Below are 27023 nucleotides of genomic sequence, written 5' to 3'. Positions count from 1 at the left end.
GGGACTATGCTCTTCTTGACTTGCTGCTCATAAACATAGAAGAATTGGTGGGGAATGTAGTAGCGGATGGCAACTTGAGCATCAGTGACCATGAGATGATTGAATTCAGGATCCTGAGGAAAAGAAGGAAGGGGAGCAGCAGAGTAAGGATGCAGGGCTTCAGAAAAGCAGACTTTGATTCACTCAGGGAACTGATGGGCAGGATCCCCTGGGAGGCCAGTTTAAGGAGGAAAGGAGTCCAGAAGATCTGGCTGTACTTTAAAGAAACCTTACTGAGGGTGCAAGAACAAACCGTCCCAATGTACAGGGAGGCTAGTAAGTATGGCAGAAAATCAGCTTGGCTTAGCAGGGAACTCTTCAGTGAGCTAAAACACAAAAAGGAAGCTTACAAGAAGTGGAAACTTGGACAAACAACTAAGAAGGAGTATAAGAGTATTGCTTGGGCATGCAGGAATGAAATTAGGAAGACCAAACCACAACTGGAGTTGCAGCTAGCAAGGGATGTGAAGGGTAACAAGAAGGGTTTCTACAAGTAACTATGTGCCAGCAAACTTGTACAAGCCAGCAAACAGAAGTGGACACAGGGTAAGCAGTTCGAAGGCAGTTTGCTGGGAGCAAGAGGAGGAAGACGAAGACAAACCAGGTACCAGGCACCAGATCCTGCCCAGGGAAGGTAAGTGATCCAGAGCTGCCGGGGCTGTGCATGTTTAGAGTGTGTGCTCTGAGAAGCAGGAGACTTGCTGGCTGAGTGACTGCTGCCTGGGCCTGACAGAGGCCCTAGCAAGGGGGCAGAGCAGGGTATAAATAAGAAACTCCCTGAGTGACCAAGAAGCCAGCAAGCAGGGGCTGCAAACAGGATAAGGAGTTTGCAGGCAGTTTGCAGGACAGTTTTCCCTCCCCACCTTTTGAGGGAACAGGTTTCAGCTTGGTGTAAGGAAGCAAGAAAAAAGGAACCTTTTGGGGCCAATGAGCAGTAAACAGGCCAGGTTCCAGGTGAGTTTGCTAGGAAAGATGTGCTTGGAAAAATGGCAGTAAGAGAGAAGGGGCAGATTAAGAGACACAAGGAAATGGCTTCCTCCCAGGTCCGGGTTTGGCATGGTGGGGGCTGCAGTTTGCAGGTTCCTTCCAGTGACGGCCAGATGGAGAGGTGCCTGAAGTATGAGTGGTGCCTGCTGGTGGTGTTTCTCATGGAACAGGTAAGGGAGCTACAGGAGACGGTGGTGAGGCTCCAAAGCATCCTCCATCATGAGGAGCTCATCAATTTGATGCTGGAGGAGACATCTGGGACTATGGAGGAAGAACTGCCAGAGGCAGCACTAAGAAAGAGGACATGGACTCCCAAGAGGGTGGAAGCTGGAAGCTTGTGACCTCTGGCAGCAAGAAGAAATCTTCACCTTCACTTGCAGCAGTTCCTCTGGAGAACAGATATGCAACCCTAGCAACAGAGAAGGAGGAGCATGTTCCATTGGTGGAGGAGGACAGGCCAGGCCTCACCAAGCTGGGAAGGATCAAGACAACCGCCACCAAGAAGAAGTGATGAGTGGTGGTGGTTGGAGACTCTCTTCTGCAGGGGACAGAGGGAGCCATCTGCCAACCTGATCTGTTGTTTTGGGAAGCCTACTGCTTGCCCGGATCCAAGATGTAACGGAGGAACTATCAAGACTCATCCAGCCCTCTGACTACTGCTCCATGCTGCTCATCCATGTGGGCACCAATGATACTGCCAGGGGAGACACTGAGCACATCAAAAGTGACAACAGGGATCTGGATGCAAGGGTGAAGGGGATGGAGGCTTAGGTCATGTTCTCTTCGATCCTTCTAGTCAAGAGAATGGTCCCAGGCAGGAAAAGGTGCATCATGCAGATCAAAACGTGGCTGCTCTGGTGGTGTTACTTGCAGGGATTTGGTAACCCCTTCTTCAACCATGGGATGTTGTTCCAAGAAGAAAGATTTCTGGGAAGAGATAGGATTCACCTGACAAAGAGAGGGAAGAGCATCTTCGCAGACAGGCTTGCTAACCTAGTGAGGAAGGATTTAAACTAGGTTCACTGGGGGGATGGTGGCCAAAGCCCTGAGGCAAATGGGGAAGTAGGAGACCTGAAGGAAGAGCAAGCAGGTGGGGGCAACAGGGGAGGTGTTTTCATACTTCCTGAGAAATCAGGGTAATCAACTAGTTACCTCAGGAGCCTGTACATGAATGCACGGAGCCTGGGAAACAAGCATGAAGAATTGGAAGTCCTCACACAGTCACAGAACTATGATGTCATTGGAATAACAGAGACTTGGTGGGAGCTTGCATGACTGGAGCGTTGTCATGGATGGGTACAAGCTGTTCAGGAAAGACAGGCAGGGAAGAAGAGGAGGAGGAGTTGCACTTTATGTAAAAGAGCCATAGAATTGCTCAGAGCTCCAGCATGAAACTTGAGATAGGCCTGTTGAAAGTCTCTGGGTTAAAGTTAGAGGGGACAGCAACAAGGGTGATGTGGGTGTCTGCTATAGACCATCAGACCAGGAGGAAGTGGTGGATGAGGCTTTCATCAAATAGCTAGCAGAAGTTTTTCAAGCACAAGCCCTGGTTCTCATGGGGGACTTCTACCACCTGACATCTTCTGGGAGGGCAATATAGCAGTGTGCAGGCAATCCAGGAAGTTTTTGGAGTGGTAAGGAAAACTTCCCAGTGCAAGTGCTACAGTGGCCAACTAGGGGCCGTGCTCTTCTTGACCCGCTACTCACGAACAGGGAAGAAGTGGTGGGGAATGTAGTAGTGGATAGCAACTTGGGCAACAGTGACCACAAGATGATTGAGTTCGGGATCCTGAGGAAAGGAAGGATGGAGAGCAGCAGAGTAAAGAGCTTGGGCTTCAGAAAAGCAGACTTCGACTTGATAAGGGAACTCATGGGCAGGGTCCCCTGGGAAGCCAGACTGAGGGGGAGAAGAGTCTGGACAGCTGGCTGCACTTTAAAGAAGCCTTACTGACAGTTCAGGAACAAATCATTCCGATATGCAGGAAAGTTAGCAAGTATGGCAGAAGACCAGCTTGGCTTAGCAGGGAACTCTTCAGTAGATTAAGTCACGAAAAGGAAGTTTATAACAAGTGTAAACTTGGACAAATAAAAATGGAAGAGTATAAGAGCATTGCTCAGGCATGCAGGGATGAAATCAGGAAGGCCAAAGTGCAACTGGAGTTGCAGCTAGCAATGGATGTGAAGGGTAACAAGAAGTGTTTCTACAAGTATGTTGGTAGCAAGAAGAGGATCAGGGAAAGTGTGGGTCAATTACTGAATGGGGGAGGCAACTTTGTGACAGAGGATGCAGAAAAGGTTGAAGTGCCTTCTTTGCCTCAGTCTTCACAGGCAAGGTCAGCTCCCAGACTACTGCACCTGGCAGCACAGTGTGGGAAGGAGGTGAGCGGCCAACAGTGGCAAAAGAACAGGTCAGGGACTATTTAGAAATGCTGGATGTATACAAGTTCTTGGTCTAGACAGAAAGCACCTGAGGGTGCTGAGGGAATTGACCAATGTGATTGCAGAACTACTGGCTATCTGAAAACTCATGGTGATTGGGAGAGGTCCTGGATGATTGGAAAAGGGCAAATATAGTGCCTGTCTTTAAGAAAGGGAAGAAGGAAGATACGGGGAACTACAGACTAGTCAGTTTCACGTCAGTCCCTGGAAAAATCATGGAGCAGGTCCGCAAGGAATCCATTTTTAAGCACTTGGAGGAGATGATGATGATCAGGAACAGTCAGCATGGATTCACCAAGGGCAAGTCTTGCCTGACCAACCTCACTGCCTTCTCTGATGAGATGATTGGCTCTGTGGATGCAGGGAGAGCAGTGGACATAATATACCTTTATTTTAGCAAGGCTTTTGACATGATCTCCCACAACATTCGTACAAGCAAACTAAGGAAGTATGGGTTGAATGAATGGACTGTAAGGTAGATAGAAAACTGGCTGGATCATCTCACTCAGAGGGTAGTAATCAATGTCTCAATGTCTAGTTGGCAGCTGGTATTAAATGGAGTGCCTCAGGGGTCAGTGCTGGGGCTGGTTTTGTTCAATATCTTCATCAATGATCTGGAAGGTGGGATGCAGTGCACCCTCAGCAAGTTTGCAGATGACACCAAGCTGCAGGGAGTAGTAGATACACTAGAGGATTCTTAGGATTCTGAGAGATCTTGATAAATTGGACTATTGATAAATGGATACATTTATTGATATTGATAAATATCATTGATTGGACTATTGATAAATTAGACTGTTGGACAAAAAGAAATCTCATGAGGTTCAACAAGGACAAGTGTGAAGTCCTGAACTTAGGACAGAACAATCCCAGGCTGGGAACTGACTGGCTAAGCAGCAGCTCTGCAGAAAAGGACTGGGGGTTTCAGTGAACAGTAAACTGAATATGAGCCTTGTTGAGAAGAAGGCTAATGGCATACTGAGCTGCATTAGTAGGAACGTTGCCAGCGGATTGAGGGAAGTGATTCTTCCCCTCTATTCAGTCCTGGTAAATACTGTGTCCACTTTTGGGGCCCCTACTCCAGAAAAGATGCAGACAAATTGGAGAGAGTTCAGTGGAAGGCAACGAAAATGGTTAGGGCACCGGGGTACATGATTTATGAGAAGAGGCTGAGGGAACTAGGCTTATTTAATCTGGAAAAAAGAAGACTGAGGGGGGCTTTAATACCAGCCTGCAGCAACCTAAAGGGTGGTTCCAAAGAGGATGGAATTAGATTGTTGTCAATGGTAGAAGATGACAAAACAAGGAGCAATGGACTCAAGTTGCAGCAAGGGAAGTTTAGGTTAGATATTAGAAAAATCTTTTTCATGTGGAGGGTAGTAAAGCACTGAAACAAGCTACCCAGAGAGGCTGTGGAATCTTGGAGGTTAAGACCCAACTAAACAAAGCCTTGGCTGGAATTATTTAGTTGGGGATGGTCCTGCTTTGAGCAGGGGGTTGGACTAGATGACCTCCTGAGGTCCCTTCCAACTCTAACTTTCTATGACTCTGTGATTCTATGAAATGCTGGTGAGAAATTAGTGAAAAACAGACCCACAGGTGTGACTGTCTGGCACACTGAGTTCTTTAATTTTCCTTGCTAATCAGAATGAAGAAGGCAAAAAAAAGTTTCAGGAATTTTTTTTTGTTAGCCTGAACATATCTGAAAAACAACAGCTACCAGAGAGGACATTAAGAGAAGGGTGTCAAAACAGAAGACTTGTCCAGGGCACTTTGTGTTGGGTGCCTCTGGCATTTGGAAGAACAAATTGTTAAGTAATGAATGGGGCACCCCATTGTCTGAGTGCAAGATGCCTTCCAGCAACCAAATGTGGGAGTGAGAACTTCCATGAAGGGATTCATCAAGTGGCCTGTCTCCCCAGTTCTGAATGCAGCAGAAAGCACCGTCTCTATTTAGTATGATTAATACACTTTCACTTAAATTCATAATCATCACTGAAAACCAAAGCTCCCATTTGACCCAGTCAAGAGCTCTCTTGTGTATGAAGGGATAGCTGATAATTCTACAATTGCCTAGCCTTGGCTGAGAGCACCATATGTTTCACTTGATACCAGTTCAGTCTTGATGCCATGGCACTGTAATCTCCTTGAATAAGTGGTCAAACATCCCAACCAGGATTGTTACATAAACTCATCTAGTCTACAGTACGGTATACAGAGGACTTTAAGGGTTCAGCACTATTGCAACATGATGTAATTTTTCCACTGATATAATTTCATGCTGGACTGATAACTGTTTGGCAGTTGATTAATAACATATGGGAGGTCCAGAATTTTAGGAACTTTTTAGCCATCCCTAATTTTTTCCAGATCTCACTTTATTGAGGACACTGTCTGAAGAGGGAAAAACTGTAAGCCACTGCTCCTGAAATATTCCACAAAATCACTTATACTTTCAAGAAAATACACAGAGAGAGGAGAGAAGAGCCTGAACAGTAGTGCACTGAACTGGCAGTATGTTCTGTTGTAGCAGAAGTGGCAACACCTTCTGTGTAACCAATGCAAAAAGATATATGAGTCTTTCTTGCATCTGCAGATCTCAGTATTCCTAGTCAAAATCACAACTGCTACTGAAAAGAACCTCTGCCCTGGTAAATTTAATTTGCTTCGTATTTCAGCAATTTCAGGTCGACCTTCAGATCCCCTGACCCTTGGGAATTCTGAAGAAGATGGAATACATCCCTGCCAGCATTTGGACTACAGCATACATCCCTGCCAGAAGACAGAATACGTCCCTGCCAGCATTTTCCTCCTTGGAAAATAGCTCTGCCACATTCAGGAAACGATCTGGAGTCTTACAAATCAGAGCATTTCAGAACAGTACCTGAATTTTGGGGGACCATATAAAATGTCCTGGTGATTGTCTCAATAGTTGCTGGGATACAGTTGCTGTTCATATCCATATCTCTGCCAAATGGAATAGGCTGCTGTTTCAGGCAGAAGTAGGAGAATCAGTCAATTAGGTAAGTATTTTTTTTTCCAGGCAGTTGTGGATTTTGCATGGAGGAGAGCTATCTGGAGATGCTGGACTGTTGACATGGCTTGCTTTCCTTGTGGCATTACTTTTTGGGACAATGTATTCTGTTGGTATTGGCATAGGACACATCTTGAGCAACTAGGGGAAATACAGTTTGATCTAAGAATTTCTTGGTCCTTTTCGCTCTAATCTCTATCCACCTCTTAGACTCTAACAATTTTGCATGTCTGTGGAGTATACATACAGCCATTAATATCACCTCATGGCTATGTTTGAAGCTGCTGATGTGGCTGAATGTAGTTTACACCAGAACCTGTGGCCAGCAACCTCTTAGTAAATTGGTTGCTGATTTCTGGTTCTCTTTTCTCTCTTCAAGTATGTTACATCCACTCTGGAAAAACACATAGAGGCTGACCAGGCAGAAGTGGGAGAGGGCTACTACCTTAGGGACACTTCTCTCTTGAGGTCAGGGAGACCAATAGGGAAGAAATTACCTTCTTTGGGAATGATGGGTCTTTGATGTGAGCTGCAACTGCCATAGTCACTTTGGGAATCATGAAGCTGCTTTCTTCCCTGTGGGTTTGTAGCCCGTGTAGCACTGCCAACTTGGGTCATATCTCTTGTTAGGCTGCTTCTGTTCTTGAGCCCATTCTCAATGACAGGGTTGCATTTCTGAATATGCTACAGAGTTCCTGCCTGCTGGCTCACTTACTTCCTTAGCATCTGCAAGCTGAGTGCTGTGATGATCCAGTGAGCCATGGTTTCAGATATAAACCAGAAAAAAGGGGTCCAATATCCAGCATTTGGATACTGACTGTCCTTAGAATTTTGGCTCCAGTATGAGTCTGCTTCTTGTATATCTGGTGAGGAACACTGACAGAGCTTGGTTTGCACTGGTGGGGGAAAAAAAATATAGTAGCAAACATTTTGACAAATGCTCTCAAACACTTGTGTGATAAGCTTTTCTATCATGCCTGCTGCATGCATACACAGAAAGCATGCTGTGGTGGCACAAGATAAAGGTTTTAATGGTGTGAACTTGGGATGGTTTGCCATTCATGAGTAATGCAGCCAATGCAAACTAATCCCAATATAACCTTTATAACCACAAGAATGTAAACCCTTTCTATCTCACTCAGATTGCCAAATATGTAAATTAGTACATTAAAATATGATCTTAATTGGTTGCCTTAATTTGCATACAGTCAGCAAGTTTCAAATGTGGAATTGGATGCCTCTGTCTCCCCCAGAACAGCAGCCACCAATAATAAGCTCTTTTAACTGATTGCAGCTGTAGAGGTCAGCCTTTCAGACAGGCAGGATCCATGTAGTTCAGCACAAACATGTGGTGCCAGGAAGCATCCAAATGCTGCTTGATCAAATGTGGTTTTAAAATTAAGGCAACATGCATGTACACAAGTGGGTGTTGAATGTGCTGTCTGCAAAGGCTGGAACCAAAGTTCTTCCAGGTCAATGAAATGTCACCCCTTGACTTAAACAGGATTGTGTCAGCACCCAAGTGAAAAGCTCCAAGTGTTGTCAGATATGCTCTTATCAAGTGATGATAATGTTTAGGCCAGCTGCACAGTTCTGAGGTCCAAAGGAACTCCAGAAGCTGTAGTGATAGTGTGTTTTATCATCAGCCTCCTTTAACTTTCTAATGTGAGGGTTCATGGGCCACAGGATTTTACTTGTGTACTCTAAATGACCATTTCCAGTGTAGGGGACTTCCCCATTACTCTCAAACAAAAGCTAATATGTAAACAAACATATGCAGTTCCCATATCCTATAAGAACCAAGCCACCACCCCAACTTGGTGAAAAATTAAATTTCATCTGATGGGGCTTATTGGATTTTTATAATAATTTCAGACCACAAAAATGTAAGTTCTATGGACCAAATTATTGAATAAAAGGCTGAAACATTTTTCAAGCCACCATAGTGTATTTCTGTGGCTTTTTCCAAGGACTTGGAAGAAACTTGGTGGCCTAACCCATATTTTAGTTGAAGGAAAAGATGTTTTTCGCTGGCTGATTAACAGGTCTTCCTTTCACCTTAGAACAGCTCTTATTTTAAGCTTGGGATGAGACATGTATGGGAGTCCTGATTCTACTGGGAGAGTCGCCACCCTCCCAGTAGAAACTACGAGCATACAAGGGTTCACAAAATTTCTCCCAAGAAAAACATACTCCCTCCAGGAGAAAGATCTTTCAGGTGTCAACTTGGAAGATCTCCCTTAACTACCTTGCAAGAAAAAATGCTTGTCCTACACTCTCACAAGAAAGAATACTTGTACACTCCCCGCCTGTTCCCCAAACTGGGGTCCTCAGCCTGAGGAGGTGAGGGTTGACTGCTGCTCTCTCACTCTGCTCCCATTGCCCTCTGCCTACTCCTCATTCCCCAGACTAGGATCCCCAGTTTGGGGAGTGGGCAGGGGGTTTACCTTGCTAGACTCCACTCCCTGACCAGTGTGGGAGAGGACTGGAGTAGCTGCTGCTCTCCATGCCTTCCCCAGACTGGAATTACCTTGGTCTGGGAAAGGCACTGAGAGCAGGGATGAAGGGGCAGGTGCAGGCTGAATGTCTGTACTGCTCCCTCTCTCCTGGAAAGATTTCTAGTGATGGAAATTTTTCAGAAATTTCCACTGCTAGAAACAAATGCCTGCTTGAGGCCATAATGAGACAGATTTCTACAACTCCAGCCAAACAAAATGTAGTATGCAAGCACTGACACATGCTTAACTATATTTACCTGAGAAGTCCTATTAGTTAGAAGAATATCCTATATAAATGTATAAACATTATATATAATTTTAAATGAGTTTCACCTTAATGAACTTTAAAGTAACTTTTCTTTCTCATGATTTAGATTTCAGAAGATAACCTGCCTGATATATAGCCCAGTTCCAGAGTAGGAAGGCTACGGTAATTGCCTTGCTTGCCAGAAAAATAAGAACATTCATCTGTTTTAAATTAGAATAACAAGTGATAGCAATATTTATCATAAGGCCAAATTTATTTTATTTTGATGATGAATAAATGTTGAGTGATTGGATTTCTAGTGCTAGTGTTTTTCCCATGAGTTATTTTTATAGGTGTTTGACATTACATTTTCCATTAACTGCTGACATAGTGTCTTTTTAAAACATTTGACCCAACTATGGTCATACTACCTACCTCAAAAGTGGCCGTTGTGTGTCTGGAATTGTAATATCTGGAGGGGTCCCATTATGAAGAAATTCCATGTCGGTCATCCTGAGGCTAAATGACCAGTTCAAGTGGAATACTTTCAGTTTGAGGTTCACTAACAATGACTAGGTCCAAATTTGACTGGACCCAGTTGCATGGCTTCAAGGCAAGCCTTGCACCTGGCTTGTCAAAAGACCTTGAAGAGAAGTGCTACAAGGTAGAGTAAGCAAAATTTATAATCAAGCGACCCATGGGTGAGGCTGAGAATGCTCATCTTGTGGGCCAATAAGTCATCTGAGTAGATACTGACCTCCCAGGACCTTCAGAAGCAACCACTTTAAAAAGAACAAGTCGTGATATCAGTAGGCATGATACACTAACCTTGATCAACATCTCCCTGGACCCAGAGAAAGTCTGCAAGGAAGACCTTCTGTGCCAGCACAATGTAACTATCTAGTTCAAGGGCGGGCAATTATTTTGGGCAGAGGGCCACTTACCAAGTTTTGGCAAGCCGTTGAGGGCCACATGGGTAGCCCCGCTCCTTGACAGGTGCCCTGCCCCCTGCTCGCCATCTTGGGACTGGAAGTTCCGCCCCCTAACCCCTGACCTTTGCCACAAGAAGTCCCTCCCTTTCCCCCTGGAATTGCTCCTTTCAGCAAGGGGTTTTACCATCTCAGAACCAGAGAAATAACAAATGATATTCTAAAACATGTACTACAACATTGATTAATTTCACTTAAAAAAAATTTTTGTCCTGATTTACATGCATTTGTGTAGTGTATACAGAGGTGATGGTATAATACCTTAAAATTAAGTCTTACTTTTATATATTGTGGGAGGGTGGGTATAGGTTTGTGGGGATGTGTGTGTGTGTGATTTGAGGTGGGGTGGATAGGTGTGGGGGTGTGGGGTGTGGGTGGGCATGGGTTTTGTGGGGGGCTGTGAGTTTGTGGGGGGAGGGGGGCTTGGGAGGGTTGTGGCTTGTGTGGAGGGGGAGGGTTTGCCCACAGCCCCCTGCCCCCCCCCCTCCCCCATGGCAGGCAGAGCCCCGCCAGCACTCCTTCAGCCTGGGCTCTGCACTCCTGCCGCTCCTGGCCTCAGGGCACTAGTATGCACCCCATACTCCCACTCGCTGCCACTTGCCCCCCCACTGCATCTGCCACTGCTGCCCTTCTCCTGCCGTTTCTCTGTTCCCCCCTGGCTGCTCTAGCGTTACATCCCAGCTGCTCCTGTGGTCCTGGTTCTGCAGCTGGGAACCACGTGATGCCAGAGCTTGGCTCCCCCTGGGTCCTACTGACCCTGACTCCTGTCATCTTTGACAGGCAGCTAAGGGCAGACAAATATTAATTTTCTAAAATTTTTAGAGGCCCCACAGGCCGAACAGAATGGCTTGGTGGGCTGGATGCAGCCTGCGGGCCATATTTTGCCTGCCCCTGATCTAGCTCCTTGACTGTACTTTAAGCTGTCTCTCTACAGGAGTCCAGAAAACAGAGAGAACTGAAGACTTGCCAGCTGCTCTGTCATTTGAAATATTGTATGGTTACAGTATGTTTCTGTCTCTGGTTTCTATTAGCTGGACCACAGTCCAGCCCTTTAATTTTCTTTATCTTTAGGATGTGAAATTGAAAGCACAGCTATATGCGTGCATGTGGGACTCCAGAAAGTCCACATGGGGAAAGTGCCAGTAGGAATAGGTTTAAAACAGCATTAAATAATACCTCATAAACATATGAATTAAATTACATTAAAAATCCCAAGAGCCTTGAGATTGTCGTCTCTAATTTCTTGTAAATGAGAGCTGTTCAACTTCTATTTAGCGTGTTCTACTAAAATCTGTACTAGATCTCTGCTGTGTGTGGGGGAAGAAATTAGTCACTCTAAGAAATTAAGTAAAGAAAGAAAGAACCTTGATAATTGGCTTTATTGTGGTTCAGATATTAGATACTAAGTATCTATATGCTGAAGGCAAGTTAACAATTCAAATGATCAACTTATAAATTCCAGTGAGAGAAATTTAGACTGAACTGCGCATCCATCTTCTTAGGCTCTGTTTAGATGTTATACAAAGGATGATTATTTTTGGTACTAGCTTGATGAGTTAGTTAAGTAACCTCTACAACACTAGGTTTGCTGATTTGATTAAAATTTGATAGTTACTGTTTTACTCTCTGTTTATATAAATTTGTTAATAATAGTTTAAGCTCTGTTGATATGGTTTCTTGATTTTATGTTAAGAGACTTAATACAATGTATCTGATAGAAACTGATATCATGTCATTTTTTTAAAATAAGGGATAAGAACTTTGAGAGCCTGAGGCTGACACAACTCATACCCTCACAAAAAACGCTATAGTACTCGCATGTTCCTTTCTCACTTCACACATTGCACTACTCAGTTAAATAAAGTTCAACAGGTTTTCAGGATTGAAGTTTAGTCATCAAAAGCCAACTACCAACACTGTGAAGCTAAAAGAAATGGCAAATGAACTTATTGTAACATGGAGCATTATTTTGATAAGTCACAAGAACTAGGCAGGTACCAGAAAATTAGAGGAAAGCAAATGTGTTGTTGATTTTCAAAAATGGAAAATAGAGCACCCTCAGGAATTTTCTATTCCTAGTGAAATAATAGAACAAAAAATAATAACAGGGAAAAAAAATCGCTAACCATCTAGAGGATAAGAAACCAATTATCAGCATTGGGGATTTATAAAGAACAAATTGTACTAGAGAAACCTGATTGCTTTTTTTAATAGAATTACAAAATCAGTGGATAAAGGGGACATGGTGGATTTGATACATTTGGATTTTAGCAAAGATTTGATACATAAATCCTACTCAAAATTAATTCAGATTGGCTTGGCTGTGAACACCACCACATGGAATGAAAATTGGCTGAAGACCCACAAACAAAGGATAATGATGCACAGCAAGGTATTGTGTTAGAGTGAGATGTCATGTGGGGGTATGACAGGAATCAGCTTTAGATTCTTTCTTATTTAACAACTTTATCAATGATCTAGAAGATGAGAGAAACAGCACATTTTTTTTTATTGAATTGGGGAATTTTGTGAGGGGAGGAAAACCCAAAAGGACCTAAGGGATTAGATATGGAGGCAGGAAATAAAATGAGATTCAGCCTAGAAGAATGATGCTAATATTTAAACAAAGACACCAGTGGGGGAATGGTACTTGGAAATCAATAATAACTGCTATCTCTATATTCATGAGAGCAGAAATCATCTGAGATGAGAATCTGCAATGGAGCACAACACAAAAAACTGAGTGTGATTTTGAGCTGTGGACTACCACAATGCCTATGTGTTATCCAAGTCTCACAGCCTCAAAATGGGGTTACTGAGTGATGATCCACAGGTCTTGTGATGGCTCACCACACAGAAGTAAATATCCCCCTTTTTGAAGTAGCACATAGGCCACACGACCAGGGAGGCAATGAATTCCCATCTCTTCAGCTCAGGTGTGGCCATACCTGAAACTGCATTCTGTTTTCAGTATCTCATATCAGACAATTTCTACAAATATGAACTGCAACAAAATTATTATGAATTAATTTCCAAGGGCCTAGAAAACATAGCAATTCTAAGTGGGAAGTAGGACATGATCAGAACATATTAGCACCAAGACATGGAGAGAAAGAAGGAGGGAGGAATATTTATTGTGATACGTGGGAGCAAAGTTGGAAGAAATGGGGTGAAAGTGAAAAATTTACCATCCCATAAAGAACATTTTCCCAACAGTGAAATGGCAAAAACCCTTACCCTGGAGACATTTGAAACAACGCCAAACATCATATTATGAAAAAATAAAATGGAGCAACCCTGCCCTAGACTCTAGAAACGGAAACTCATAGAGTTGCTCATCCACAATTTCTTTCAGTCTGTCACCCTTCACATTTATTTGCTGCTTTTCAACTAAAAATCTCACTTTAGAAAGTGAGGAGGACTGAAGGAAGGAGTTGTTAGCTCTTGTAGCTTTCATTACATCTGGGCATCTGAAGTGCCTAGCCACTTATGTCAGTATTGGGCCAGCTTTTTAAACATATGACCTGCCATAGACATTATGAATGAAAAACCTCATCACATTTGATCTATCCTTTTTACTGAGGTGGCAGGCAGTACAGTCACCTGTTTTCTACAGACATGCACACAATTAACAACAGACTAACTCAGTCTTACCTGAGGATGCAAATCTCTTCTCTCCCTGTACTTTTTCCTGTTTCCTTCAGAGGAACGACTTTGGGCCGCATTTTCATATTGAAGCCAGTGGGCACTGCAGGTACTCAACATCTCTAAATATCAGGTCCATTGTGAAGACATTTGCACATTCTACATGCACCATGTACTAAAGGTCAGTAAAGGAGGGGGCTGCTGAAGCAAGCTCCATGTCTGAGGGACTTCATACATAGGTAAAATTTTTCATTCTAGCTCCACTGATGGCAGCAAAACAGTGCTTTAAACCAAAACCATTCTTATTTATTCCTTCCCTTCATTTCTTTATCTTGCTCAATCCATAACCAAATCTTACTTTTCCTGTCTATTGTTTTGACTTTTTTCTCTGTCTTTTTAAACACCTGCATCTTTTTTCCTTTCATTTTCTCATTCACATGTTTCCCACCCCCTTGTTCATCCCTTGCTTTTTTTCAAATAGTCCCTTGCTCTTCTTCCAATCTCTGTTATTCTTCATTCTTCTATTTCTAACCCTGTAGGTGGCCTTCTCCCACCTAGATTTCTTTCTTTAATACACAAACTTGATACATATAGAAAACATAAATCAGTCACATTGCCTGACAAGGTAAATAAATCTTTACTGGAGCAAATTCAGCCCTCACAAAAGAAGCTGGAACTCCTGCTGAAGAAAATGAGGAAAGTATTCTGTCATGCTAGGACTGAATAATACTTAGCTCTAAGGGGTAATGCAGTGATTAGTTGCAGGATCAGGCCCTACTAGCATTACTGAATCAGTGAAAGTAAGGACATAAGCACACCATAGTGGAGATATTTTAAAACATGAAGGGGCCTAATTCTACCCTCCCCTGATACCTAATTCCTCTCCCTTCAGTCACTCCTGCCATCACTTTCACCTGGGAAAAACGAGTGTCAGTGTTACCAAACCTAAATGACTGTGATTTACACTCTTCTGAGCAGATGTAAATGACTATACAAGATGTAAAGCAGGAAGTCAGGCCAAAGGTTCCCAGAGCAACACAAACATCAGCAGGACAAGCCTTTTCTTACACAGGGGGATTTGAAAGCAACATTTAAATATTTAACCAACTTTCCTTTTTCTTAACTGGAAATAAGAAATGTTGCAATGTACCGTTTATAGAACATTACAACATTTTCCAGACATAAAAGAGAAGTGCAAAAGGTGAGAAATCGGAAGAAAACTGGGAAAAGCAGTTACATCCCTCACTAGAACAACAGAGTTTCTTCAAGGTGATTGACTAGATTCAGGATTCAAACACTTGGAAGAATCATGTCATTCAGCAAGCATTGTCCAGGAAGGCAATTCACTCCAATTCTGGGTTTCCAGGGCATGAAAGACAGGGCATTACCAATGGTCTTTAACTCCTGATAATAATTTGTGAATTATCAGACAGAGAGACTGAAGAAATTCAAGAAGTAGTTGTCATCATTTTTCCCCCTTAAAGAAACAACCTTTAAGGATCCCTTTTCAAGAGGTTAGTAAAATGACCCCTAAGAGTTAAAGGGGGTTGACAAGATCTAGTTAAGAATGACTGAAGATTTGCTCATCTATATGGGACTGAAGATTTAGAGATCAGATTCAGAAAGCAGTGAAAGGCTGAGAACACTAAATAGGATTGTTGCATTTTCATTAGGCAAGCTTCCCTAATTTAAGGTTTTCTTCTTTCCAATAGGCTCTGTTGGACCTTAGCAAGACCATCTTGATCTAGGCTCCTGAACAATCCAGAAGATCTCATCTTAACAGACTTAGTTTTGAGGGAGTTTCTCACCTTGCTTCCAAGACAAGACAGGCTAGTCAGATTTTCATAGTTTCCTCTTGAAGGTGATCAATGTAGGCACTTGAACCACCTCCGGTGGCAGGCTGTTCCAGACCTTGACGCTGGCTTGCATCCATAGATGCTTCTCAAGCAAATCCCGGGACGTCATTCTCCCCCTATACTCGGCCTTAGTGAGGCCACAGCTGGAGTACTGCGTCCAGTTTTGGGCTCCACAATTCAAAAAGGATGTGGAGAAGTTTGAGAGAGTGCAGAGAAGAGCCACACGCATGATCAGAGGTCAGGGAAGCAGACGCTAGATGTTCTTGAGTTCCTCATTAAACTTGCTGCTTTGGACTTGTTGCAGTGATACACTGCCAGTGAGGCAGGGATGGGCAACTGGAAGGGATGCTGGATGTTTGCCAGAAAGAAGAGTGGGCTTGTGATAGACTTTTAGTCCACTTGAGATTTGAAAGGACTCAAAACCAAAACAAGTGGATGAATTGATAATCAATAGCATGTGGAGACCCAAAACTTGAATACTGATCCAAAATGATCAGGGGCCTGGGAGACAAGACTTATGAGAAAAGGCTGAAAGAACTAGAGTTATTTAGCATAGAGAAGACTGAGGGTGGATTTGATAAGAGTTTTCTAATACCTGAAGGAGAAGATGAAGATGGGTTTTTCTCTGTGGCCATAAGGGACAGAACTAGGAGGGTCAGCCTCAAGCTGCAGCAGGGGAAATTTAGGCTGGAGACTGGGAAGAACTTTCTGATTATAAGGGTGATCAGGCACTGGAACAGGCTACCTAGAGAAGCTGTGGATTCTCCATGCTTGGAAACCTTCAAAAGCAGGTTAAACAAACACTTGGCAGGCATGGTTTAGTCAGGGAGGATCCTGCCTTGAGCAAGGGGCTGGACTAGATGACATTATGAGATCCTTTCCAGGCCTACTTTCCTAGGACCCCATGATCTGAAATCATTGGCATTGTCCTTGATTGCCCTTCTTCAAGGTTTCATCTACCTTTCAATTAATGAATCCTTCACAATAAAATCTTCCACCATTGGTGAATTTGTTTGCTAGTTCACTACCTAGTACAACCAGCACATAATAACCGCAGTCCTGGCAAGTGTATTACAGGCCTCAGTTGCAGCATGCTTGGCTTCTAACCAAACTTCATGCAAGATAAACTTAATTTGCTTTCTTAGTTCTTCTGATCTTTAAGTGGTGAGGGGGGAGAATAGTTTATTCCTATAAGCAGGTCACATTGCCAGCACTTTTTGATAGCTGAGAATTCTCAGTCAGAGGAGCTGAAGAGTAAGTTATACACGCTAAGAGCTGCGGGTGTTTAGTGCTTCAGTCTGGGCATGGATACAGAAATCTCATCCTGACAAGATATTTCACAGCTGACAGCTAGGCTAGAGAGCCCAGAATCAGGTGAAGTAAAAGTATTCAAATGTTTCTGATGCAACTGCCCTTTTCAAGAATGGGAGGTCGCGTGAATGCTTCAGATTCATTTGGATAAGTCAGGAAAAGTAGAAGATTCTTCCTGCTTTGGTGGTTCAAAATCCCTCTTCTCCGTTTCTGGTCCACTAGCAAAAGGGATAGATTTCTTCTTACATGATAGCATCTTTGTGGAGAAGACATCAGTCTAGCTCTCTAGGAGGTCACCCTGACTCTCAAGATGTGAGAAAAGGAACCCTTAGACCAGTGGTCGATCATGGAGCCTCTGCCAGTTGATCTCAGCCTGCCAGAGGCTCCACGATCAGAAGTGGCAGGATGCACGTGGTTGGGCTGAGCCATGCCCCCTGCCATCCAGGCTGGGCCAGGTGAGTGGGGTCAGAGCCCGGGTGGCTTGTCCAGGGGGCAGGCAGGAGGGCAGGGTGCAGTAGAGCCTGGGGTGCCAAAAAGTGATCTTCACCATAAGAAGGTTGGAGACCAGTGCCTTAGACTCATACTGATGAAAAGGTTGAGCAGTGATTTACAAATCCAATGGACTTCAAGGGAGGAACAAGAACAGGACTGGACCCCTGGGAATGACCTCTGCTGTAGTTTGACCTAGTAGATATAGTCAGATATAAGGAAGTATAAATCAGTATATACCAAGGCCACTAAACAGGCTCAAGTTCCACCCCTAATGGCAGCAACACTGTAACTGCACCAAAGACTAATCTACACAAGGGGGAAAGAAGTGTAGAAGTTGGCAGATGTAGCAGTTCAAGAAAGCTGATAAGCCAATCATATTCAAAACCAGTACCTAAATGGCCAGCAAGGATATACTGAAAAGGAACTATCAAATGCACAGATGTGAGTGTTTTGATGTCGCCACTCTCTGGAGGTCTGAAACACCTGAAAGGCAGCTGGGACAATCCCTCAGAGCAAGGAGAAAGTGACTCCAAAAGCCATTGCTTTATAAAGCTTCCAAACTTCAACACATAACTGGATTCACTGTCTCTTCCACCTAGTTGCCAGCATAGCATGAATCTACTCACTGGAGTCCCCCAAGCATTACACTGCTGTACAAGCATGATTTTTGTTTCTGTCTCCTTCTCAGTATAACTAGTGCTTTTAGGCTAGTGATTCTGAACTGTATGTACTGGTAATTCTCTTGAGTGTGAAGAACCACATAGACAATTATCAAGGAAAATATATTTGTCCCTTAATGCACAACTGGGAAGCTGAAGAATACTGAGAGGCACACGTGATATTAAAGATGCCTGGTATCCTCTGCTCGTCCATCATGGCATCCTCAGTAATACATTTGTCTACATCTCCCAGACCAGCCTTTCTTCCATGCCAACCTCTAAGCATGGGATATATTTCCTGAGCACATTATCGAGGCCTCTACTCATTCACACCTCTCTTTACGACCCACCTCTGTCACTAAACCTACAAGAAATAGCTGATGGACATAACTTACTGTTATTTCTTAACAAAAGGACAAATGTCCTAGTACCCCATAATATCACACACTACACACTAGTCAGTCCTTCCTAGATAACAAGTTTCTTACCAACTTACTCCAGTCACCTTCACCTGACTCCTCCCTACATCACATTGGAAGTTGCTTTGTAAAGACAGAAAAAAATCTTTATACTTATATTTAGAGGTTGCTAGTACACTTTTGGGTATTAAGAACACTTTTAGCTCTTAAAAATAATATGGGAATGTAGAACTGAAATATTCGCACAGTAAGGATTTATGGTTGAAGATGTTAAAAAAATATTGCCATTTCTTCCAGTCTAGTAGAGAACAAAAATATGCATTTAGATTTAACATAACTATGGAGAAATGGCATAGTACAAGCCACCTGAATCTGAGGCCTGGTCCCATGGACTTCATGGGAATCTAGCAACCTCTAGAAAAATAACAAAACTTAAATCAGAGGGAATAGTTTCTTCTTCTAGCCAGGTTCATTCTCACTAGAGAGATGGAGGGCATGGAAGTCTCCACCAGAACAAACATGGTTGGAAGAGATTTGGTGCACACCTGAAACAAAGAAACCCATTTTAAAAAACCTGGGATAAGCTGAAGATATTCTGTCATCTTCAGCTTGCTAGGCAAAGGAAAGGATTGACTTTGAAAATGAGAAACTATTTAGGTTTAATTGTTGATTTTTCCCCATATCCTTTCGAAACAACAACCAAACTTTACCTATATTGGTTAATAACGTTGGTTTATAAAAATCAATAGGTGCATTAATATAAGTTACATGATAGAATTAAAAGTACTCACCAGCACTTGCCCCTCTATGCTGTCCTTTTCTGACTTGGCCAGCTGTGTCACTACAGACTGCTCCGTTCTCTTGGACAGATCTCCATAGCTATTCATTCAGGCATCTCTGGATCCATTCCTCTCCATATAACTGTATTTGCTGTCTTTTATAACACTTCTACTATGGCACAAATCTACTCTATGGAGTCCCCCAAGCATCATACTCCTGTTTTTTGTCTTCTGCCTCTTCATTCTCTCTCTGCTTCTAACTAGAGCTTTTAAGCTAATCATCTGGAAATGTATGTAATTTTACAATGTTTTATGACGCCTCCTGAGCCACCCTCTCTGCCTGCCCTGAGCAAGTGAAGGATCGGGGTCTTGTCTCAGCTATTCAGCTGAAGGTCTCAAAGACAGAACTGATTCCCTGAGGTAAAAGGAACCCACTCAAACACACATATATCATCCTTCTCTCGGACATCAAATGTCATAAAGGCCTGTGCTGCCGTGGATTGTCCCATTCACTTCCAAAGTTACCTACTCTGGGTTTTCCCTGGTTTCACAGTCCTGGCTACAGAGCCCCAAGATGATGATAATGGCAGCTGTTCATCTGCTGACTCTGAGACCATCTTCTTCCCAGCTCCAGGCCCTTGCCATTTATTGCTCACATTCTCTCCACGCTGGGCTGAAGATGACATGCTGCCCACATGCCTATTTCACACCTCCACGGGGTGCACTGGGTTTAAGCAGACATGCTGTATTTATGATGGGTTCACTGGAATGCTACCAGCTAATTCTGTAGTACTCTGCCCTCACAATCTCTTTGCTGACCATTTTAACCATTCCCCTGCCCCTCTGGAAGGCTGAGAGGTTTGTCCTAAGTAGACCTCTTCCCTCTGCACGCACTCTTTTCTTTGCTTGCCCACTGAGGTGGTTGGGATTTTGGAAGCACCAGGTGCAGCTGCTGCGACTGCTGGTTGGAGAAGCATTTGCCTGAGCCCGTTAATTAGCACAGTAACGGTGACTGTGCTCCATTAGCCAGCCCATGTGGTAGAATCCCCTCCTGATCCACCAGCCTTTCCCCTAATGAGAGCTGGAAGAGGGACACTCTCAAAACACTGCCTCAGAATAATATTCTGCTTTGTCCAAGCCGGTAACAAGAGCTGACAGGATCACTACGTCCATTTCTCTTCTAATTAGCACACTTCCAGCTTGGTCTGAGCCAGCAGCTGGAGAAAAGCGATCGGACAACCGTACCGAATCACAAACACAAAGAGGCCCATTCCCCATAATTAGGTGAGACAATCCCTCAGTCTTTTCTCGGCTGGAGCTTGCCAGTAAGACTCTCGCTGTTTTGGTAAGTCCCAGCAACACAAGTTACACGTCTCCCCAGGACACTAATAAGCCCCTAATTGTCTTCCGCTTCACACGGCTCTTACCATAGGTCTGACTTGGGGAAATTCTCCTAACAAGCGACAGCTAGCCTTCTCTGAGCCATAAACAGCAACAGGGGCTGCCTTTCAGGCCGTCAGACTAAAGGGGAAGGGCATGAGCGGTAAGAAAGCAGCCTACCTAGTGGGGCCTGACAACTGCAGACCAGACACCAAAGGGAAAAGGTCAGAATGCCTGGTATCAACTAACTACTGCTAATGACAAAGACTGTCCCCAACCTTCCTCATCCTCCTCCACTGCAAGCCATCAGCCCACCTTCCCTCTTGTCCCTCCCTAATCATTGGGCTGCATCTCTCTTTTCCATTCATCAAGACCTTTTCCTCTCTCACTCAGACATTTGTACAATATCATTAGAGCACAGGGAAGTACAGTCTAAAGTTTATTAAAAAGCAGAGGTGGATTTGCAAATTATCTTGGCTTTTGCACTGGGGAAGAGACAACACTGAATCCTGAAGAAAAAATGGCAGCTATAGAGATTGGGGTTTAAATAACCACAAAGATCTACTATTGGGATTTTACCTCTCTAGGATGTTCTGCTGCTTTAAAGGAAATGCAAGATTACCACTAACATTGGGCCCGTAGACAGCCAGGCCACTGCATTTCCTCAGTGGGACAGGCACCCATGATTTCTCATCAGTATTCACACTCAGAAACATCAGATAGAAAGGCAATTCCTATATGAGATCCTATCATTTTGAGTAAGTCTGCTGCTCATCAAAGCTATTGTACAGAAGTACAAAGCATTATACAGAAGTACAAAGCAAAGCATTTTGGTAGCAACCAAGTGGCCTTTTTTTGACTGAGGAAAGAAAGTCTGTTGAAAATATTTGAAGCAGCTCTATTAAAGATGCACTTCTAGACTTGATTGCAAATTTGCTAGATACTTATCCCATCTGAAAATTGAGCTGATAGGTCTTGCTATATGCGATTAGATTTTTGGTCCAACTGATCCCATACTCTTTCTATTCATCTTACAGTACTAAATAAGACAATGTACCTGGGGAGCAGGAAAGCAAGGGGGACAACTAGCAGTTATAGGAAATGGATAGGGCAGATGATTAGCTAGAATGGCAAATGGGGATCATTTTTATTTAAAAATAAAACCAATAAAATTAGTGATGACTTATTACAGAGGCAGCTGGATATAGTCCCTCATTTCTCCCCATGATGTCTATACTGTAGGTGCATTATGACAAAAATTGTCTTTTCCTAAGTGAACCCAGAAAAGGTTGGGCTCCCCTGCAATATAAATAGGAGCAGAAGTCTCCTAGAAGCAGTAAATAATTGTTGCTTCAAAAGAAGGCACAAGTCCTGCCATGATAGATCTAGACAATAGGTTAGTGCCATGAACACAAGACTCTGGATGGGATGGAGAAATCCTTCTCAAGTCCCAAATGTCCTAAAGTTTAAGAGTTGACAATGCCATACTAATACATGTCTACGAATGCTGCTGCTCCTGCTAATTAAGTGATCTTGCCAAGTGTTCTGCAGTCAAGTCAAGTACTTTCTCCCTTCAGGTGTCAGAGATCTTGTCACTGCAAGAAAAGAGACAATTCTTATTGCCCACTTGGCCACAGTCTTGACTGGTAATTAATAGGATGCTTCAGACTCATCTCCTTTCCTTCCACCACAATGTCCATAACAGGGAGAAGCAGAGAGCATTCCAGCTTTGCTGGCCAGTGATCTGTGTCGCAGGAGTCAGCATCCAGGTCAGAGGTCAACATCACAAGCCCAACAAGAAAACTCCCCTTTCAGAGTCAGTCATTCTGCACACTGAAGAAAGTCAAGTCTAAAAATCAGTACTTTCAGTGGATAATTAAGTTTAAATGTGAAGAACTTGTCCCATGCTGAGAATTCCAGTGACTCAGAGGTTAACTTGAGCATATCAGCTTCCTGTATATAGCATTTTAGGTTATGCTTTTAAAAGTCTTTCTTAACATTTGTGGAAAGATGTTCACTGGTTCATATTACTGTGGGAACCCAAGCTTTCAAATAACCTGACCTACACTTACATTTTCCACAACTCTGCCTCAGCTTCGGTTTTTGCATTTGTCGTGCTTTTAAACAAACAAAAAGCCCTGATGCGTGTGTATGTTAGGACCAAGGGCTCATAACATCTTAGTTCTCTACAGTGGCTTTCTTCCCCAAGCCAAGGGTTTTAGGATTCAAAAAGACCTGAATCATATGCCTGGCCCTCTACTTGAGCTTTCAAAATATCAAGGCTCATCTGGGCTTTTATTTTATTTTTTTTACAGAGCTAGGGGTAAACTCTGGTCATTTTTAAATCAGTGGGAGATTCATCCTTTAGTCAATAGGACCAGAATATCACTGCTCATCTATCGCTCTACTCATTGTTTAGATAGGCTTGAAACCATAAAATGATAGCTAGGACAGAAGGTCTGACACCATGATGTTTTTAAAAAATGAGAGGTTACTTCAAGGTCTTCCTCACAACCTCCGAGCGTTACTGATATTTGGGTCCATTATGGGTTTGCAGAATCAGATGCAGTTTCTTATCATTTAAATGCTGTATATTTTAAGGATAAAATGGTTTCAGCTGCCCACTCTAGAATTTCTATCATAGTATAGTGAGCTCTTACTGTGAAGGTGTGCGGCTCCAGAAAGCTGCTTTTGTTTTGTAAGGCCGTGGTATTGATAAGTGGATATTGAAAATAAATATTTGTAATTCATTCTTTAGGGAATAGATGCACATTTTTAGAAAAGCCAAGGAAAGTCCACTTCCTCAGTAACTGCTTGTAAATGGTAAACCAAACCCTTGTATTTATAAACATGTTCTTATTTCAACTGTGATGTCAACTATGTATGTTTGCAGATAGGAAAGATTCTATACAAAGGAGGAATTTTGTATGTCTGAACAAGTTAAACCTGGGTAAAAAGGTCCTATTGCTTCAGTCAGTTTCACTGTACTAAAACAAAATCTCTCCTGGTCTACTTCAAATACCAAGATTTAAACACAGGTGATTATGATTAGGTAAATTCTTTACTCTGTGATGTAGCAAGAACAAACACTCCTCTAGTTTATCACAGGAGGGGCAAGAACCTTTTTCTGGATAGTAGAAGAATGAACAATTATGGTACAACATGCAGAGAAAAAATGCGAACTGATACCTAAAACAGATGAAGAGGAAGATTCAACCACCAAGGAAGCGATGCTCAGTCAGACTTGATGAAAAGGGGACTCTTGCTCTGTTGCTGCACAGAGCCAGAACAGAGACAGCTAGAAGCACTGAATGGATGGGAAGTCTGGCATCAGTGCCCAGGACTAGAGCCTCACAAATACCATTCAACAGGCCACAGTTTAACAGTTCTTTCATGCTGTACACAGAAGAGCTATACATAGGCACCAGAAGCTGATTTTGCTCTGGAAATTTTCTTCCCATCACTATATAATCCTCGCCCCAAACTCAGAAGAATCACCTAGAAATTACACTAGTTCTCTACCAACAGAAGAAAGGAGTAACTGTTCTCCATTAGCTACCACATAGATAATCATTTTTGGAATACACATCTCTTCGTACATCACCCAGTCAAAACTCTCTAGGAAGTAATGGGCATGGGAACCACATGACAGGCCCCTTAGGGCCTGGTTCACAGGTGCATAAGAGACAATGAGACTAACCATTCTTCAAATCCTTCAATTTTTTTTTCAGAATCCTTTAAGGTGTGAGAGAAGTGGAGGCACAAGTACTTCAGTGTGAATCATAACCAAAAATCTAGTTACTGATAAGTAACTTTCTTTTGCCTTCTAATATTGTTGCCGACAAAAGAGACTACATGGCTTTAACAAGCATCTGAGTAAGAGAGTCTACAGAGTGTTAAAGATTTTGGAAGAGCGTTGGATTTGGAAGCCAAATCAGGATAGCAATGCTGGATTAATGTGTAAACTGAGTTCCACATAATCAGCCTTGCATATCTTGGTAATGGAGGCAATTCTCACTTATGGCTTCCATCACATTAGTATCTATGTGCAGATGTTTCTTAAAACGTATTATAAAGACTGCTTTTAAACTCATCAGAACGTGATCTAAAACCTTCAAGGTATGAAAAAACTGCAAGGTCATAATAAGTACTTATTTATAATTTAATCCAGTGAGACAACTGCTAGGTACAAATTGATTTATACTATGTTCTTACCAATATACTTCAAATAGGCCAAGAAGACAGTAAGGGAAGACTCTGTTCTCACAAGATAACTAAGGGCATGCATTCCTTGTACAGTTTAGAAATTAGCATTATCCAGTAGGTTTAGGGCACAGGGAATATGCAAATTAGTTAAAAGAGTTCACTTAAAATCAGTCTAATTGAGAACTCATGATGTGAGAACAGAGCTCCTTGTAAAACATTATATAAGGAGGTTCTATCATGAAGCCTTGGACCTCAGCCTATTTATTCATATTCGTACTAATAAAACCTTCAGAAATTAACAGCGTGAAGAGCATTCTCCTAGAATCTCAACAGTGGTTTCATTAGCTTGGAAAATATAAAATTCAAATCCCAAAGTTTGGTGTTACTTGAATGTATGTAAAGCAATAGATCAAGGCCTTAAAATCTTTTTCCTGCAGGATGAATAGAAACAGAAGGTTTTTTTATTCTTTTTTTACCTGGATGGATGGCAAGCAGAAAAGATATTGGCCAATTGTTTTTTTAAACAGAAATCAAGAATAGTCCAAACTGTCTGAAATGCTACAATGAATCTAAATTTGATCTTCCAGAAAACATCATAGGCTACAATAAAATTTGAAAGACACAAGCAAGAATCAAATCCAGTCCAACATCCACATTTTATGTACTTGCCTTATTTTTCAGGAAGATGATGTCTTGAACCTCCCAGGGAGCAATTAACTAACAGTCCAGTATCCATACAGTCTCAACTGGTCAAGCAAGTCAAGAATCCATGGCAGCATAATCGGCTACAGTGGTAAGAGAACAGTCTGAGACTTGAGACTGATTAATCCAACTAAGAAATGTTAGCACTAATTTTAGTTATGAGTTATGTGATACACACCATGAAGGACCAGAGTGCCTGAATCCAATGCTCTGTTATTATTTGGAAGAAACGAATACTTAATTATTTTAGGGGCTGTACAAACAGAATAAAAGAAAATCCCCTACCTCAAAGAACTTCCAATTGATGTATAAGGCAATATACAAGGGGACAATACAAGAAGCTCAAGAAACAGCTAGACAATGCTGGTCAGAACAATAGGAATAACTTTCAGATCATCTACCTGAATTCTTTGTAGTCATCATGGGAAAGGAGAATTTTTAAAAAGTTTTTGAAAGACAATGATACATGAATTTGATGGAAGTTCATAGGGAGCTTCTCCTATGTGTAATAAAATCATTCTTCACTGAGCTGAACACCCCTTACTTTTAGATCAAAAGTAAAAGTAGCTTCTATTCTTCTTTTGTGGCACTCTTTGAAGAGCTTCATTTGTAGAAGAGTTAAGACCACAGGGCAGGGCACTGGACCCCTTGCTGAGGGCGTCCACTAAATATTTTTTTATCATATTACCCTTTTCAGGTAGATGAAGATCCAGTGAGTGAAACCTTTTGGGCTCAGCACGCTGATTAAACTAACATTCCTTCAGAGGGATGAAGTAAGTAACAGGAATATATTTGCAATTCAGTCCAGCAGATGACAGCTACAGACCTCTTTCTTTCAGAAGACAACTACATTAAAATTATACTCCTGGTCTGAAAAAAACAGACTGTTTTTCAAAACATTAACTCTGCTCCCAAAAAAACCCTTCCTTTCTCAATTTGCACCTTAATCTAGTAAGAAATATGTATTCAGTCCTTGATGCTCATGAACAAGGTAGGAATAAAGAACATATACTGAGCGATATGAGGTGGAATCTGTTATCAAGGCCCTTCTATTCTTTCAGTTAATTCACACAAGTCTAGGGGTGCACCAATAGAGATTTTTTGGGCCAATACCAATGACCAATTTTTAACTAGCCATATCAACCAATACCAATCTGATTGCCAATATCTAACCTGGCAGTGTCTGGCTGGTAAGCCTGTTGTGGTGGAAGGGGTGGGGGAGGGAAGGGACATGGGAGGCAGATTGAGGCAGCTGTGGTAAGGAAGGGAGTGGGGCCAAGACGGGGCAAGGTACGGGATGGAACTGTGAGGGGCTGCACACACCCCAGGAAGGCATGGGAG

General features: G+C 42.6%; 1 protein-coding gene across 6 annotated transcripts in view; it reads right to left on the bottom strand.

The window, feature by feature from the left end:
• LIN52 (lin-52 DREAM MuvB core complex component) overlaps positions 1-27023 on the bottom strand; it is a 146311-nt gene that overhangs the window by 49072 nt on the left and 70216 nt on the right. The gene's annotated exons all lie outside the window — the stretch shown is intronic.

Source organism: Alligator mississippiensis, chromosome 2 (genome assembly GCF_030867095.1).
Source record: "Alligator mississippiensis isolate rAllMis1 chromosome 2, rAllMis1, whole genome shotgun sequence".
In the NCBI taxonomy this organism is placed as follows: domain Eukaryota; kingdom Metazoa; phylum Chordata; order Crocodylia; family Alligatoridae; genus Alligator; species Alligator mississippiensis.
This window is presented reverse-complemented; position numbering and strand designations above follow the sequence as displayed.